The sequence below is a fragment of the Chiloscyllium plagiosum genome, unplaced genomic scaffold (genome assembly GCF_037043375.1).
Source record: "Chiloscyllium plagiosum isolate Xiang-an unplaced genomic scaffold, Cpla_swu_hap1 HiC_scaffold_37, whole genome shotgun sequence".
Taxonomy (NCBI): domain Eukaryota; kingdom Metazoa; phylum Chordata; class Chondrichthyes; order Orectolobiformes; family Hemiscylliidae; genus Chiloscyllium; species Chiloscyllium plagiosum.
The window spans coordinates 21,394,717-21,412,522 of record NW_028270175.1 but is presented as its reverse complement, the minus strand read 5'-3'; positions in this window follow the sequence as shown (position 1 = coordinate 21,412,522).

Sequence of the window (17,806 nt, the reverse complement as noted above, 5' to 3'; positions counted from 1 at the left end):
ATCTCACTAGTAGAAAGCAATCAAGGTGAACATCAAGAGGTTCTTTGTCCTCAAAGGTGTTCAGAGGTGAGACAGAGAGACAGATGAAGTTGTCCCAACTCCAGAAAAGCATGCACAACCTACTCCTGTTGCAGACGATGGAGGTGATGTCAAGAGGATCTCTGAGAGGTGAAGAGCCAGTAAGCCTTCCTCTTTGCCTCAGAGTCCTCTAAGATAATCTTCCAGCCTAGGGCTCACTGAGGAGCAGGATGAGAGATGCTCACATTTCTTTTTCCAGAAAGTGCACAGGTAGAGCTCTGTGATCAGCAGCTAAGATGAAGAAGATTGCTCAATAACAATCTCAGTCTGACATGATGAAGAAGATTGCTCAATAACAATCTCAGTCTGACATTTTGACAGTGAGCAAATTCTTTTCCGCCAAACTATATGACAAACCTGTACGGTCTCCCAGTTGTTCCTGTCCTCTATCATGTAGGTTTTAGATGACAACACGTGAGAGTCGGGGCCAACTGTAGTCTCTAGATGAGCTGACTAAGTCCTCAAGTCCTTTCAGAAGAGTAAAACTCCCAGAAGTGATGGCTTACCTACCGGGTTATAGTCGACTCTGTGGAACTTGATTGGCTCGGAGCTGCTGGAGGTGTACGATGGTATGCTTCTGGGTAGTAGCATGTGTGCATCCATGAGGAAGGGCATCATCAACTGGGTTAATTCTGTACAAGACATGGTCATCTACAAATGGAAGGGGGAGAGAGAGAAAAATCTCACTGCTGAACGTAGACTACAAAATCCTGTCCAAGGTCGTTATCAACTGGGTCAAGTCTGCACTGGAGTCACCCTGACCAAACTTATGCTATACTAGATGGGAAGGTATCTGAGTCTTGTGATATGCAGGAATATATTTGCATATCTGCAGGATGAGGGAGGGGATGGACACCTGCCCAAGAGAAGGTTTTTGATAGGATATTGCACTCCTACATGAGGGATGCACTCTCCAAATGGGCTTTGGGGAAGGAATATGCAATTAGATCTGACTGATCTACACAACCATAGAACATTACAGCACAGTACAGGCCCTTCAGCCCTCGATGTTGCGTCAACCTGTGGAACCAATCTGAAGCATATCTATCCTACACTACCCCATTTTCATCGATATGTTTATCCAATGACCATTTAAATGCCCTTAAAGTTGTTGAGTCTACTATTGTTGCAGGCAGTGCGTTCCACGCCTCTACTACTCTGAGTAAAGAAACTACCTCTGACATTATCAATCCTCATTTTAAAGCTATGTCCCCTTGTGCTAGCCATCTCCATCTGAGGAAAAAGGCTCTCACTGCCCACCCTATCTAACCCTCTGATTATCTTATGCGTCTCAATTAGGTCACCTCTCAATCTTCTTCTCACTAAAGAAACCAGCCTCAAGTCCCCCAGCCTTTCCTAAGACCTTCCCTCCATACAAGGCAACATCCCAGTTAATCTCCTCTGAACCCTTTCCAAAACTTCCACATCCTTCCTATATTGCGGTGACCAGAACAGTATGCAATACTCCAAGTGCGGTCGCACCCGAGTTTTGTACAACTGCAGCATGACCTCATGGCTCTGAAACGCAATCCCTCTACCAATAAAAGCTAACAGACTGTATGCCTTCTTAACAACTCTATCAACCTGGGTGGCAACTTTCAGGGATCTGTGTACATAGACAGCGAGATCTCTCTGCTCATCTACACCACTAAGAATCTTACCATTAGCCCAGTACTCTTTATTCCTGTTGCTCCTTCCAAAGTGAATCACCGCACACTTTTCCCCATTAAACTCCACTTGCCACCTCTCAGCCCAGCTCTGCAGCTTATCTATGTCCCTCTGTAAACTGCAACATCCTTTGGCGCTGTCCAGAATTCCACCAACCTTAGTGTCATCCACAAATTTACTAATCCATTCTTCTACACCCTCATCTAGGTCATTTATAAAAATGACAAACAGCAGTGCTCCCAAAACAGATCCTTGCAGTACACCACTAGTAACTGAACTCCACGATGAATGTTTCCCATCAACCATCACCCTCTGCCTTCTTTCAGCTAGCCAATTTCTGATCCAAACCACTAAATCACCCTCAATCCCATTCCTCCATATTTTGTGCAATAGCCTATGTGGGGATCCTTATCAAATGCTTTACTGAAATCCATATACACCACATCAACCACTTTACCTTCATCCATCTGTTTGGTCACCATCTCAAACATCAGTAATACAGTCTCAATCAATCTTTGACGACAGTCCATCAAGCAGTCATCAGCATGTAACATCTTTGAGGCCCACAGTCCATCAGACAGTGGTCAGCACTAACGTCTTTGACGCCCTGTGGAAAAAGGTCATTTCTATTGGGTGGTTCCTTGAGCAGACTGTCAAAGTCATTTGGCAGAATCCCTCATTGCTTTCCAACATGCATCAAGGTGGTAAGAAGGGCGCTACCTGTCAGATCTCTCTTGCATGCTGGACTTTCTGCCCAACTGCATGCTTCTCTTGAAGCAGCTGTGGTCGTGAAGAGACCATTGCACATCTCCTTCTGAAACGTGCCTTTGCAAAGATGGTCTGTTGAGGTTCATTCCAAGCAGCTCCATGATGTGCGAGTTTTACTGTATGGGCTGTTCCTTAGGACACACACCGATACAAACTGACTGTGCCCAGAGGACCATCGAGTAGATGAAAGATACTCTTTAATCTGCTTGAAATCTGTTGTTCTTCCAGTACAAAGCCTTAACCTTAACCAAGTGTTACACATTCCAAGGTCCAGGACTATATACTAAGGGGTGCAATGAAGCTTGGGGCAGCTGCTACCAAGGACCAGTGGGGAAAGGCCACCACCTAATACCTGCCATAAGGTAATGAGGTCCATTAAGTTCAAGATCCCTCATTCTTTTAATTGAAATATAAATGTATTCTTGTCATGTTGATAAGAATAAAATATATTTTTGCAATAAAAAAGATAAATGCTAACTGTACAGTATTAAAGAGCAATTTAAAAAATAGTAAAGGAAGGAAGAAAGCCTTGGTCACATGGTCCCATTTGTGACCAAAATGGTCACATTTTATCAGTACTAAATTATTGACCTGGAAGTGGAAATTGGCTGTAGAACGGAAGACAAAACCAGGATTTGACAATTGCCAGCACGTAACTAATGGTGATGGCGTCCTGGAAGAACATGTAATGGTACCTCAATTATTCACTGTATTTATTAATGACTTAGATGATGGGAGAATAATGACACAAAGAAAAATTACATTCCTGGAATTGAGCATATAATTACTGTTACTAATACTATATACTAATGGGTAAGTGAATAGTCAAAAATGGAAATTAGGTTTTGAACCTAAAAATTGATAGAACAGGGTACTGTCCAAATGATAAAAAACTAGAAACTGTGGAGGAACAGAGTCTTGGGGTCCAGTTACACAGATCATTAAAATATCATAAATGGATATAACAAGTAAACAAAAAGGGAAATTCAACTAAAAGATAGGAATGCAAGTGTGGAAGTCATATTTCAGACATAAAAAGCCCTGATGAGCAGACCTTGAGTGAGTTCTGGGCAACATACTTTAGGAGAGATACCTGGCCTTGGTCCGAAAGCAATGTTGATATTTAGACTCCAATTGGTAAGCTACGAGGAGAGATTACAAAATTAGGATCATATTTCCATGAAGTTAGAAGTTAAGAGATGCTTTGGTCAAAGGTTTTGAGACATTATTGGGAACGGGTCAGTTAGGTAGAGAGAAGCTATGTATTTCTGCTGGTTCAGGAGTTTGGGAGTGGGGAGCATAGTTTAAGAATTAAAACCAGACCTCTCAGGAGGGAAGTAAAAAGAATATTTCAAAGCACAATGTGGGAGAAGATTGGGACCCTTTTTCAATGACTGGTGATACTGTATCAATTGTTCATTTTAAATTGGAAATGGATGGGTCTTTGTTAACCATAGGTACTAAGGAGATGAGATGAAGTGTGTGTGTGGAATTAGGTTATAGATCAGCCATGATCTCATTGAATAGCGGCAGTTCAGATTCAAGAGTCTAAATGGTTTACTCCTATTTTTATGTTCAATTTTTAAAAATTTTAACTAATTATAACTTGTAAATTAGTTATGAGCTATCTCAAATTAAATATCTACAGGAACATGAATAGACCATTCAGCCCATCAAGCCTACCCACCATTCAATATGATCATGGCTGATTAAACATTTCAAAGCCTTGTAGCCACTCTACCTCCATAAGTTGTATGTCACTGGTGATCAGAAATTTATCAATCTATATCTCAATGATTGAGCTTCCACAGCTGCCTGGGGTAGAGAATTCTAAATGTTCACAACCTTGAGTGAAAACAATTCATCTCAATTCAACCTGAGAGGCACCTTCCTTGTTCTTAAATTGTGCCCTCTGCTTCTAGACTCCCAACCAGGGGAACATCTTACCTGCATCTGCTCTGTCTTTGCATAGAAATTTCAATGAGATCACCTTTCAGTCTTCAAAATTCCAGAGGATTCAGGCCCAGTTTTCTCAATCTCTCCTCATAGGGCATTCCTCCATCTGGGAACAGGTATGGTGAACCTTTGTTGCATCCCCTCTATGGCAATAATATTTTTTTCTGAAGTAAGGAAAATTACACACGTTACTCTTGTTGCGCAGTCTAAACAAGCTCTGTACAACTGAAGCAAGTTCTCACTACTCCTGCACTCAAATCCTCTTCAATAAAGGCTAACATTTCATGCCTGCTTGTTGCACCTGCATGTTTAATGACTTATTGACAAGGACACCTTGGTCCTTGGTCCACTTTCTGACTTGTTACTCACTTAAAAATTATTGTGTACATCTGTTCTTCCTACCAAAGGATAATTTCACATTTATCCACATTATATATCATCTGCCATGTTCTTGTCTATTTTCACTAAGCCTGCCCAAATCCTCCTGAAGCCAGTTTACATCTTCCTCACAGCATACATTCCCATGTAACTTTGTATTATCTGCAAATTTGGAAATATTACATTTGTTCTCAACGCCAAATCATTTATGAACAACTGGGCCCAAGTACTAATCCTTGCAGTGCCCCACTAGTCAAGTCTGCTGACACAAGAATGACCCATGAATATCTACTTCCTGTTTTCTCACTGTTAGCCAATCATTAATCCATGCCAGTACATTGTCTCCTACCTAATGTGCTTTAATTTTTATAACCAGCTTCCTGAGGGGGATTTTATCAAAAACCTTTTGAAAATCTACATATACTATCTACATCTCCTTTTTCAATTTTGTTCGTAACATCTTCAAAAAAACTCCAACAAAAGTAAGGGGTGATGGGACTCTCAGGAGAATGTAGCACTGACAGCTAGGTTTCTGGTACTGAGACTGGCTCTACTGTAATGATGGGTATGTCAGGTTCCAAGTGATGGATTGTCACAGGGACTCTCTAGTGAGGGGAACAGACTGACATTTCTGCTACTGACAGTGAGACAACAGAATGATGTGTTGCTTCTCTGGTGTCAGGGTCAAGGATGTCTTGGAGAGGGTGCAGAATATTTTTGAAGGGGAGAGTGAGCAGTGGGAGGTTGTTCTACATATTTAGACCAATAACATAGGAAGAGAAAGGGACAAGGTTTTGAAGAGACAGTATAGTAATCTGGGCAGTAGGTTAAAAAGTAAATCCTTGGGGGTAGTAATATCTGGATTATTCCTGGTGCCACGTACTAGTGAGAGTAGGAATAGGAGGATATAGCAGATGAATGCATGGCTGAAGAGCTGGTGCAGGGGGCAGGGATTCACAGTTTTGGATCATTGGAATCTCTTCTGAGGTACAAGTGACCTCTATAAGAAGGATGGGTTGCATCTGAATTGGAAGGGGAACAATATCCTGGTGGGGAGATTTGCTAGTGCTATTTTGGAGGTTTTAAACTAGAAAGGAATGGGGACCCAAAGAGATAGTGAGAAAAGAGATAAGTCTGAGGTTGATACAGTTGGGAAGAGGTGAAAATGTGTTGCTGGAAAAGCACAGCAGGCCAGGCAGCATCCAAGGAGCAGGAGAATCGACGTTTCGGGCATGAGCCCTTCTTCAGCCCTTCCTGAAGAAGGGCTCATGCCCAAAACGTCGATTCTCCTGCTCCTTGGATGCTGCCTGGCCTGCTGTGCTTTTCCAGCAACACATTTTCAGCTCTGATCTCCAGCATCTGTAGTCCTCATTTTCTCCCCACAGTTGGGAAGAGGAACAAGTAGTCATGGCAGGCAAGAGCAAGGCAGAGAACAAGATAAAACTGACAAATTAAACTGCATTTATTTCAATGTAAGAGGCCTAACAAGTAAGGCAGCTGAGCTGAGGGCATGGTTGGAAACATGGGACATCAGAACCATTACAGAAACATGGCTCATGGAGGCAAGGACTGGCAGCTTAATGTTCCAGGGTAAAGGTGCCATAGGAAGGATGGGACACAAGAGAGGAGGGAGAGTGGCATTATTAGGGTTAACATTATGGTATACTTAGGGAGGATATTTCTGGGAACATGTCCAGTAATGTTATTTGGGTGGAATTCAGAACTAAGAAAGGGATGATCCCCTCACAGGGATTGTACTATAGACCCTGCAATAGTCAGTGGAAAATTGAGAAGCAAATTTGTAAGGAGATCTCAAATATCTGTAAGAATAATAGGGTTGTAATCGTAGGAGATTTTAACTTCCCAAACATAGCCTGGAACTGTCAAAGTGTTAAGGTTTGGATGGGGAGGAATTTTGTAAGTGTGTACAAGAATTTTTTCTTATTTAGTACTTACTAGACAAGGAGCAATACTGAGGAGAAAGTGAGGTCTGCAGATGCTGGAGATCAGAGCTGGAAATGTGTTGCTGGAAAAGCGCAGCAGGTCAGGCAGCATCCAGGGAACAGGAGAATCGACGTTTCGGGCATAAGCCCTTCTTCAGGAATGGGGAAAGTTTGTCCAGCAGGCTAAGATAAAAGGTAGGGAGGAGGGACTTGGGAGAGGGGCGTCGGAAATGTGATAGGTCAGACTGGGGTGGGGGCGGAGAGGTCGGGAAGAAGATCTCAGGTTAGGAAGGCGGTGCTGAATTTGATGGATTTGACTGAGACAGGGTGGGGGGAGGGGAAATGAGGAAACTGGTGAAATCCGAGTTCATCCCTTGTGGTTGGAGGGTTCCTAGCCGGAAGATGAGGCGTTCTTCCTCCAACCGTCGTTTTGTTGTGGTCTGACGATGGAGGAGTCCAAAGACCTGCATATCCTTGGTGGAGTGGCCCCTCACCTCCCTCCAAGGCCCCAAAGGAAACTTCCATATCCGCCACAGATTCACCTGCACCTCCACACATATCATCTATTGCATCCTCTGCACCCGATGTGGCCTCCTCTATATTGGGGAGACAGGCCGGCTACTTGCGGAGCGTTTCAGAGAACACCTCTGGGACACCCGGACCAACCAACCCAACCACCCTGTAGCTCAACATTTCAATTCCCCCTCCCACTCCACCAAGGATATGCAGGTCTTTGGACTCCTCCATCGTCAGACCACAACAAAACGACGGTTGGAGGAAGAACGCCTCATCTTCCGGCTAGGAACCCTCCAACCACAAGGGATGAACTCGGATTTCACCAGTTTCCTCATTTCCCCTCCCCCCACCCTGTCTCAGTCAAATCCATCAAATTCAGCACCGCCTTCCTAACCTGAGATCTTCTTCCCGACCTCTCCGCCCCCACCCCAGTCTGACCTATCACCCTCACCTTGACCTCTTTCCACCTATCACATTTCCGACGCCCCTCTCCCAAGTCCCTCCTCCCTACCTTTTATCTTAGCCTGCTGGACAAACTTTCCCCATTCCTGAAGAAGGGCTTATGCCCGAAACGTCGATTCTCCTGTTCCAAGGAGCAATACTTGACCTTCTTTTGAGAAATAAGGCAGGGCAAGTGACTGAAATGTCAGTGGGGGAGCACTTTTGGGCCAGTGACCATAATTCTGTTAGTTTTAAAGTAGTTATGGAAAAGGATAGAACTGCTCTAAAAGTTAAAATTCTAAAGTGGACTAAGGCTAATTTTGATAGTATTAGGCAAGAACTTTCAAATGTTGACTTGGAGAGGCTACTTACAGGAAAAGGGACAGTTGGAAAGTGGAAGGCCTTTAAAAGTGAGATAACAAGAGTCCAGAATTGGTATATTCATTTTAGTGTGAATGGTGTAAGGAATGATGGATGACTAGAGAAATTGACGATCGCAAAGTGTGATGCTGGAAAAGCACAGCCGGTCAGGCAGCATCCAAGGAGCAGGAGAGTCAACGTTTCAATCATAAGCTTTTCATTAGGATTCCTGATGAAAATCTTATGCTCAAAATGTCGACTCTCCTGCTCCTCGGATGCTGCCTGACTGGCTGTGTTTTTCCAACACCACACTTTTTGACTCTGTTCTCCAGCATCTGTAGTCCTCACTTTCTCAGAGAGAAATTGATGCTTTGGTCAACAAAATGAAGGATGCATATGTCAGGTATGGACAGCTGGTATCAAGAGAATTCCTAGAGAAGTATTAGGACAGTAAGAATATACTCAAGAGGGAAATCAGGAGGCAAAAAGGGGGGACCATAAGATAACTTTTGCAAATCGGGTAAGGAGAATCCAAAGAGATTCTACAAAAACATTAAGGCCAAATGAGTAACTAAGGAGAGATGGGGCCCCTTAAAGATCAACAAGGCCGACTATGTGTGGAACTACAAGAGATGGGTGAGATACTAAACGAATATTTTGCATGAGTATTTACTGTGGAGAAGGACATGGAAGTGAGAGAACTTGGAGAAATAAACAGGGATATCTTAAAAAGTGTCCATATTACAGAGGATGTGATGCTGGATGACTTAAAACACACAAAGGTGTATAGATCCCCAGGACCTCATCAGATGTATCCCAGAACTTTGTGGGAAGCTAAGGAAGAGATTGCTGGGCCCCATGTTGAAATATTTGTATCATTGATAGCCACGGGTGAGATACTGGAAGATTGGAAGTTGGCTAATATGGTGCCATTATTTAAGAAAGGCTGTAAGGAAAAGCTTGGAGAAAGTGAGGACTGCAGATGTTGGAGATTCAGAGTTGAAAAGGATGGCGCTGGAAAATCACAGCAGGTCAGGCAGCATCTAAGGAGCAGGACAGCCAACATTTCAGGCATAAACCTTTCATCAGGAATGTAGAGGGGAAGGGGTTGAGATATATGGGGAGGGGATGCTAGGGGAAGGCAAGTGGGAAGGCAACAGATGGATAAAGGTGGGGGGTAATTGTGATCAGTCAGTGGGGAGGGTGGAGTGGATAGGTGGAAAGGAAGATGGACAGATCAAGAGGACAGATCTGAGATTAGGTAGGTGGAGGAGAGATTTTGAAACTAGTGAATGCGATGTTGATGCCGTGTGGTTGAACAGTCACAAGGCAGAAGATGAGTCATTCTTCCTCCAGTTGGCAGGTGGCTTTGATTTGGAGTTAGAGTAGGCCCAGGACATGCATGTCCTTGGGGAAGTAGTTGGGGAACTTTAGACTGATGAGCCTGGTGTCAGAGTTGAACAAGTTGTTGGAGGGGATTCTGAGGGACAGGATTTGCATGTATTTAGAAAGGCAAGCACTGATTATGGATAGTCAACATGGCTTTGTGTTTGGGAAATCATGTCTCATTAAATTGATTGAGTTTTTTGAAGAAGTGACAAAGAAGACTGATGAAAACAGAGTAGTGGACGCTATCTCTATGGATTTCAGCAAGGCATTTGACAAGGTTCCATATGGTAGACTGATTAGCAAGGTTAGATCACATGGAATCCAAGTCAGCTAGTCATTTGGACTTGAAACATTGACTTGAAGGTATGAGACAGAGGGTTGTGGTGGAGGTTTGCTTTTTGGACAAGAGGCCTGTGACCAGCACTACGCTACAAGGATTAGTGCTGTGTCTTCTGCTTTTTGTCATTTATATAAATGATTTGGATGAGAATATTTGAGGTATGGTTAGTAAATTTGCAGATGACACAAAAATTAGTGGTGTAGTGGACAGCAGAGTACAATGGGGCCTTGATCAGATAGACTAATTGGCTGAAAACAGCAGATGGAATTTAGTTTGGATAAATGTGAAGTGCTGCATTTTAGATAAGGCAAGTTAGTGCAGGATGTATCACTTAATGGTAAGGTCCTGGGGAATGTTACAGAACAAAGAGACTCTGGCGGCCAGGTTCATATATACTTGAAAATTGAGTCACATGTAGACAGGGTAGTGAAGAAGGCATTTGGTATGCTTGCCTTTGTTCGTCACTACATTGAGTAAAGGAGTTGTGGCCACCTTTAAAATATTGCATTTAATTCTGGTGTCCCTGCTGTTGGAAAGATATTGTTAAACTTGAAATGGTTCAGAAAAGATTTATAAGGATGTTGCCAGGTTTGAATGTTTGAGCGATAGAGAGAGGCTGAATAGGCTGGGGCTGTTTTCCCTGGAGCATCAGAGGCTGAGGGATGACCTTATAGAGATAAAATGAAGGGCAAGGATAAGATAGATAGCCAAAGTCTTTATCTCAAGGTGGAGGAGTCCAAAACTAGAGAACATAGGTTTAAGGTGAGTGGGGAAAGATTTAAAAGGGACTTAAGGGGCAATGTCAGAGAGTGGGCGTTTATGGAATAAGCTACCAGAGGAAGTGCTGGAGGCTGGTACAATTACAATATCTGGTACAATACAATTACGGAAAACACCAGGATGGATACATGAATAGGAAGGGATGAGGGGGATTTGGACCAAATGCTGGCAAATGGGACAGGATTAATTTAGGATATCTGGTTTTCATGGACAAGTAGGATCAAAGGATCTGTTTCCATGCTCACAACTCTATAACTCTAATTTCTCATTTGCAAATCCATGTTGACTATGCCCAATGAGATCATTATCAACAGGTGTCTACTTATCCCATCATTTGTAATAGATTCTAGCATTTTCACTGCTCCTGATGTAAGGTTAACAGGTCTGCAGTTCCCTTTTTTCTCTCTCACTCCTTTCTTAAATAATGGGGTGACATTTGCTGGCATCAGATTTACAGAAATCATTCCAGAATCTTAAAAGAAAATCAGCAATGAATCATCTATGTCCAAAGCCACCTTCTTCAACACTCTGGATGTCAACCATCAGGTCCTGGTGATTTATCAGTTTTTAGCCCCATTAATTTCTGCAATACAATCTTCTTACCAATGCAAATTTTCTTGAACTCCTCAGCTACTTGAGTCTCTAATCCTGTGAGATTTCTGATATCTTAGTGAAAACATACAGAAAGTAATTAATCTCTGCCTTTTCTCTATTTCCCATTAAAAATTGTCTGGACCACCCAATGGACCCACATTTGTTTTAGTCGAACATTTCCTTGTACCTATCTACAGAAGATTTTATAGTCCTTTTATGTTTTTTGTTGCGAGATTGCATTCATATTCTATTACAGTCATAGAGATGTACAGCATGGAAACAGATCCTTCAGTTCAACTTGTCCATGTCGACCAGATATCCCAACCCAATCTAGTCCCACCTGCCAGCACCTGGCCCATATCCCTCCAAACTGTTCCTAAACAGATATCCATCCAGATGTCTTTTAAATGTTGCAATTGTACGAACCTCCACCACTTCTCCTGGCAGCTCATTCCATACACATACCACACTCTGCGTGAAACAATTGCCCGTTAGGTCTCTTTTATATCTTTCCCCTCTCATTCTGAACCTATGGCCTCTAGTTCTGGACTCCCCCACCCCAGGGAAGAGACTTTGTCTATTTGTCCTATCAATGCCCCTCATGATTTTATAAACCTCTACAAGGTCACCCCTCAGCCTCCGACACTTCAGGGAAAACTGCCCCAGTCTATTCAACCTCTCCCTATAGCTCAAATCCTCCAACCCTGGCAGCATCTTTGTAAATCTTTTCTGAACCCTTTCAAGTTTCACAACATCTTTCAGATAGGAACGAGACCAGAATTGCATGCAATATTCCAAAAGTGGCCTAACCAGTGTCCTATACAGCCACAACATGACCACCCTACTCCTGTACTCAATAGTCAAGATTAGAGTGGTGCTGGAAAAGCACAGCAGGTCAGGTAGCATCCGAGGAGCAAGAAAATTGACGTTTTGAGGAAAAGCCTGTACTCAATACTCTGACCAATAAAGGAAAGCATACCAAACACCTTCTTCACTATCCTATCTACCTGCGACTCCACTGTCAAGGAGCTATGAACCTGCACTCCAAGGTCTCTCTGTTCAGCAACACTCCCTAGGACCTTATCATTAAGTGTATAAACACTAAGATTTGCTTTCCCAAAATGCAGCACCTTGTATTTATCTAACTTAAACTCCATCTGCCACTTCTCAGCCCATTGGCCTATCTGATCAAGATCCCGTTGTAATCTGAGGTAACCTTCTTCATGTTCCACTTCACCTCCAATTTTGGTGTCATCTGCAAACTTACTAACTATACCTCTTAAGCTCACATCCAAATCATTCATATAAATGATGAAAAGTGGTGGACCCAGCATCGATCCTTGTGGCACTCCACTGGTCACAGGCCTCCAGTCTGAAAAACAACCTTCCACCACCATCCTGTGTCTTCTACCTTTGAGCAAGTTCTGTATCCAAATGGCTAGTTGTCCCTTTATTCCATGAGATCTAATCTTGCTAACCAGTCTCCCACAGGAACCTTGTCGAATGCCTTACTGAAATCCATATAGATCATGTCTACCGCTCTGCCCTCATCAATCCTCTTTGTTACTTCTTCAAAAAACTGAATCAAGTTTGAGAGACATAATTTCCCATCCATAAAGCCATGCTGACTACCCCTAATCAGTTCTTGCCTTCCCAAATACAAGTACATCCTGTCCCTCAGGATTCCCTCCAACAACTTGCCCACCACCGAGGTCAGGCTCACTGGTCTATAGTTCCCTGGCTTGCCCTTAACACTTTTCTTAAACAGTGGCACCACATTAGCCAACCTCCAGTCTTCCAGCACCTCATCTGTGACTATCGATGAATCAAATATATTAGCAAAGGGCCCAGCAATCACTTCCCTAGCTTTCTACAGAACTCCCCTTCCTGATCAGTTTCTTGGTCCTTCTTTGTGGTAATCTAATAACCTCTCAATCCTCAGAATTTCTGCTGTTTCCAGTAACTTTATAGGCCTTTTCTTTTAATCTTATACCATCCTGACCTTCCTTGGTTAGCCATGTTTGACTGAGCTTTTGAGTTTTTGCATTTCAAAAGAATATTGCCTGCGTACAAATATGCTTTTTAGTGTACTTTTCCAATCCACTTCAGCCAATTTGTGCCTCATGCCTTCATTATTTTCCTTATTCAGAGTTAATACCTTTGCTTCAGAATGAACTATCTCACTTCAAGCATGATGTAAAATTCTATCATATTGCAGTCATTCATCCCTAAAAGTTATTTTACAATGATATTGTATTAATTAACCCTTTGTTCATTATATAATGCTGGATATAAAATAGCACATCCTCTATTTGGCTCCTCAACATGCTGCTCTAGAAAACGACTGCTAACACACTCCAGAAAATTGTCCTCCACAGAATTAATCTCAGTTGGTTCACTTTGTCTATATGCAGATGAAATCATTCATGCTACATACTTCTCTCATCTCCTGGTTAATATCATGCTCTACGCTAGCATCTTCTGCATGGACCTGCAAAATTCATGCATAGCAATGACTTCTGAAACTGGAAGTCAAGGCTATCAATGGCATTAGCACACTGATCATTGTGCAGTTTAGTTCCACCCAAAACAGATTCCACATTTTGTTCTTCTGAAACAAGATTCTCCCTTATTAATGTACCAATCCTAGCCATTACAATCCGTGCAACTCCACCTCTTTTTCCCACTTGTTTGACCTTCCTAAACATTGAATATTCTTGAATATTTACTTCTCAGTGCTGGTCATCATGCAGCCATATTGCTATGATGGAAATTAAATTGTACCCAAATATCTTCATGTGTGCCTTTGGATTATCTTTGCTGTTGTTGAATGCTGCATACATTTAGGTCATACTTAGTCATTTTGATATTATTCCACTTTCAAAGCATACTTAATACTCAGCATTGTTTCTGCTATTTCTAGTCTCCCTAGCATTTTTTTGTTTAGTATTCACAATGTGGTTTCCTGCACATGGAGAGAACAAATGGATACCAGATGGATTCTGTTCATCAGAGACCAGATGGCTGTTCAGTCCAGTTCATTCTTGTTTCCTATGTAAAGCTGACTCTTATTTTTTGACTGCTGACCAAAAATTGGAAAAGATATTATTTTAAATCAAGAAAGTGATGTAAGTAGTGTTTACAATTTCAGAAACAAGTTACTGGAACAAATTGGAAATTGTACAGTATATGCAATGTTGCTTTGTTCCAGCAGTGAGGGAGAATTTCAGACAAATTGGCAGCAGCTGTTGTGTGATCAGGATGGATCACATAGTAAGACCCTTATAATTGGTTCCTGGGTAGGTGTCTCCAGTTTTACATGTTGAAAATACAACAGAAATATCCAGCCTGTGAAGAGAAAGCATCCATCTCTCTTTTTCTCCCATGTGTGCAGAGAAATATAAGAAAATCCCCAGGAGCTAACTCCTCTCTTAAGCTGCTCTCTCGGCAAATCCCGTTGAAAGAAAAAGGGAAAACCACCTTCAGAGGCACAAAAAGGGTACATTCTCAACCAGCGAATGCCTGAGTATTGTGTATCTTGTGTCATCAGAAAAGAGTCAAAAGGAATTGAAAAGAAACCAAAAAGAATCAAAAGTGTGTGTGTCTGAACTGATGCTATTGAATTATATTTCCCTGATTTTGTTTGTTCCCCCCCCCCCATAATATTCATGTCTTGTCTGTCCTTGAGTGTTTAATTTTTAAAAGAGACAATGTTTTAAATCATACAGTTATAGAATACCAATTCAACTCATTCGTTAAAACAGTTTGATGGCAATAAATATTGTCTTGTTCATGAGAAATTCCTGGTGTACATTTTGTTTTAAGAGTTTGGATTAGAGTGGTGCTGGAAAAGCACAGCAGATCAAGCAGCATCTAAGGAGCAGGAAAATTGACATTTCGGGCAAAAGCCCTTCAACAGGAATTCCTCACTTCTGTTTTCATTTTCTTTTAACCCAAGTCAGACAGTTAGGTAGAATTGGGCATCAAATCAAATTTCCACATTTGCGATGGCTTCCGGAACTGTGAAGCTTGACTTCCAGTGAGTCAAGACAATTCTCATTTCAATTCTCCAACTTGCTCCAATTCTAACCATTCTGTCCTTGGTCTGCTACAGTGTTTTGGTCGCCTTAGTCATAGAGTCAAACAGCATAGAAACAGACCCTTCGGGTCCATGCCGAACATAATCCCAAACTAAACTAGTCCCACCTGCCTGCTCCTGGCCCAATTCCCTCCAAACCTTTCCTATACATGTACTCATCAAAATGTCTTTTAAATGCTGTAATTGCACCCACAACCACTACTTCCTCAGGAACTGCATTCCACATGTGAACCACCTTGTGTAAAGAATTTGACCCTCATGTCTTTTTTAAATCTCTCACCTTAAAAATGTCCCCTGAGTCTTGAAATTCCCCAGGTAAAAACAATGACTGCAGATGCTGGAAACCAGATTCTGGAGTAGAGTGGTGCTGGAAAAGCACAGCAGTTCAGGCAGCATCTGAGGAGCAGTAAAATTGACGTTTTGGGCACAAGCCCTTCATCGGGCTTTTGCCCGAAACATCAACTTTACTGCTCCTCGGATGCTGCCTGAACTGCTGTGCTTTTCCAGTACCACTCTACTCCAGAATCTTGAAATTCCTCATCCTAGGCAAAAGACAACTACCATTAACTCTATCTATACGCCTCATTATTTTATAAACTTCTATAAGGTTACCTTTCAATCTCCAGTGAAAAAAGTCCCAGCTTACCCAGCCTTTCTTTCTAACTCAAACCTTCTATATCTGACAACATCCTTGGAAATCACTTCTGAACCCTCTCCAACTTAATAATATCCTTCCTATAACTGGGCAATCAGAACTGGACACAGTATTCCAGAAGAGGCTGCACTAATGTCCTGTACAAACTCAACGTGACTTCCCAATTCATATACTCAAAGGATTGTATAGGAAGTGTGCCATCACCTTTTTAACCATCCTCTCTATGTGTGATGCAAACTTCAAAGAATTATGTACCTGAACCCCTCGGTCCCTCTGTTCTAAAACATTATTTAATGGCCTACCATTAATTTGGTTTGACATGTCATCAAAAATTGATCTGTCAAGATGTGGACAACGATGACACACCAAGATCTGCACATTAAATAAAATTACTTGCAGCCTTCCTGAATCATGGAATCCCTACAGTGCATACCCTTTGAAAAGCATCTACCCAGACTCAGCCCCTTAATCTAGCTCCATAATCCTGTATTTATCATGGGTAATCCACCTATCTTAAACTTTCCAGACACTACAGACAATTTAGCAGGGCTAATCCCCCTAACCTGCATATCTTTGAACTGTGGGAGGAAACTGAAGAACCCAGTGGAAAACCACACAGATATGGCAAGAACATGCAAATTCCACACAGTCACTCAAGGCTGGAGTCAAACTTGGGCCCCTCGTGCTTTGAGGCAGCAGTGCTAACCACTGAGCCACTTTATGCCAAGGATCTTACTACCAGGATCTTTATGCAAAGCCCTGTGCCTATAGGCAAGTGTCAACAGGGATAGGGCTGTCAACCTGAGAGTCCCTAGTGAAGAATCTGCGCACAGACAACAGAATCATTAGACATCAATATTGAGACAGAGATGTGCCTTTGGGAAGTAACGTCTGTGACTGAGCAGTTTCCAGCGGTAAGTTATCACATATGCTAATCTTTTTAGGAATTTTTGGAATTGGTGTCTAAGGGAGCTACTTTTCTGGGAATGCTGTGACAATGGAATAAAACCCCCCACTAATTTTCCCCACTGTGGGAAGTTGGTAAATTACAGGAGAGAGTTTGAATTGAAGTTTGAATTGAATTATGAAGTGCAAATAAAGCGTTGTAGAACACAGACTCATGCCTGCTATGGAAAATGGATGTGACAACAACCAGGAACTTCTCTTTTACGTTGGCATTCCACAGCCTTCAGGGCTCAGTATTGAATTCAGTGTTTTAGATTACAACATCTGCCTCATGTTTCTTTCTCCTGGTCCTTTTTTCTCTCATTTCTTTCTTTATTTCTTCATTTTGCATTGGACAGTTGCTTTGCAGCATCCTCACTTTATCTGGATACATCTTTTGTTCTTTTATTATACCCTTTGCCACTCCCTTTGGCTTTTGCATTATGAAATCTTTTATCAAGTAATCTCTCTTGCCCCACTCTTTATTTTTTCTTATTCCTATTTCCCAATTTCACTTGCTGAAAAGCTTCAGCATTTCAATCTTCCTCAATTCTGAACAGGTATACTGTAAACCTGAAACTTGAACTTCTTTTGTTCCCCCACAGATGCTATCTGACCTGCTGAGTATTTCCAATACTCTTGTATTTTCTGTTTCATTTCAGATTTCCAGTACTTGCAGTATTTTGCTTTTGAATTGCCATTACTCACATTGACCTTTTATTTCAGATTTAGTTATTTAACTGACATTTTCAGCTGCCATTGTACAATTTCAGCTCATGTCTGCTACATTATAGTCCAGGCCTCCAAATCGGTAACTACTATGTTACCATACTAAATAAATATATAAGACTGAAGGAGTAAGACTATAATCACCTGCAAACAATAAAAATAAATAA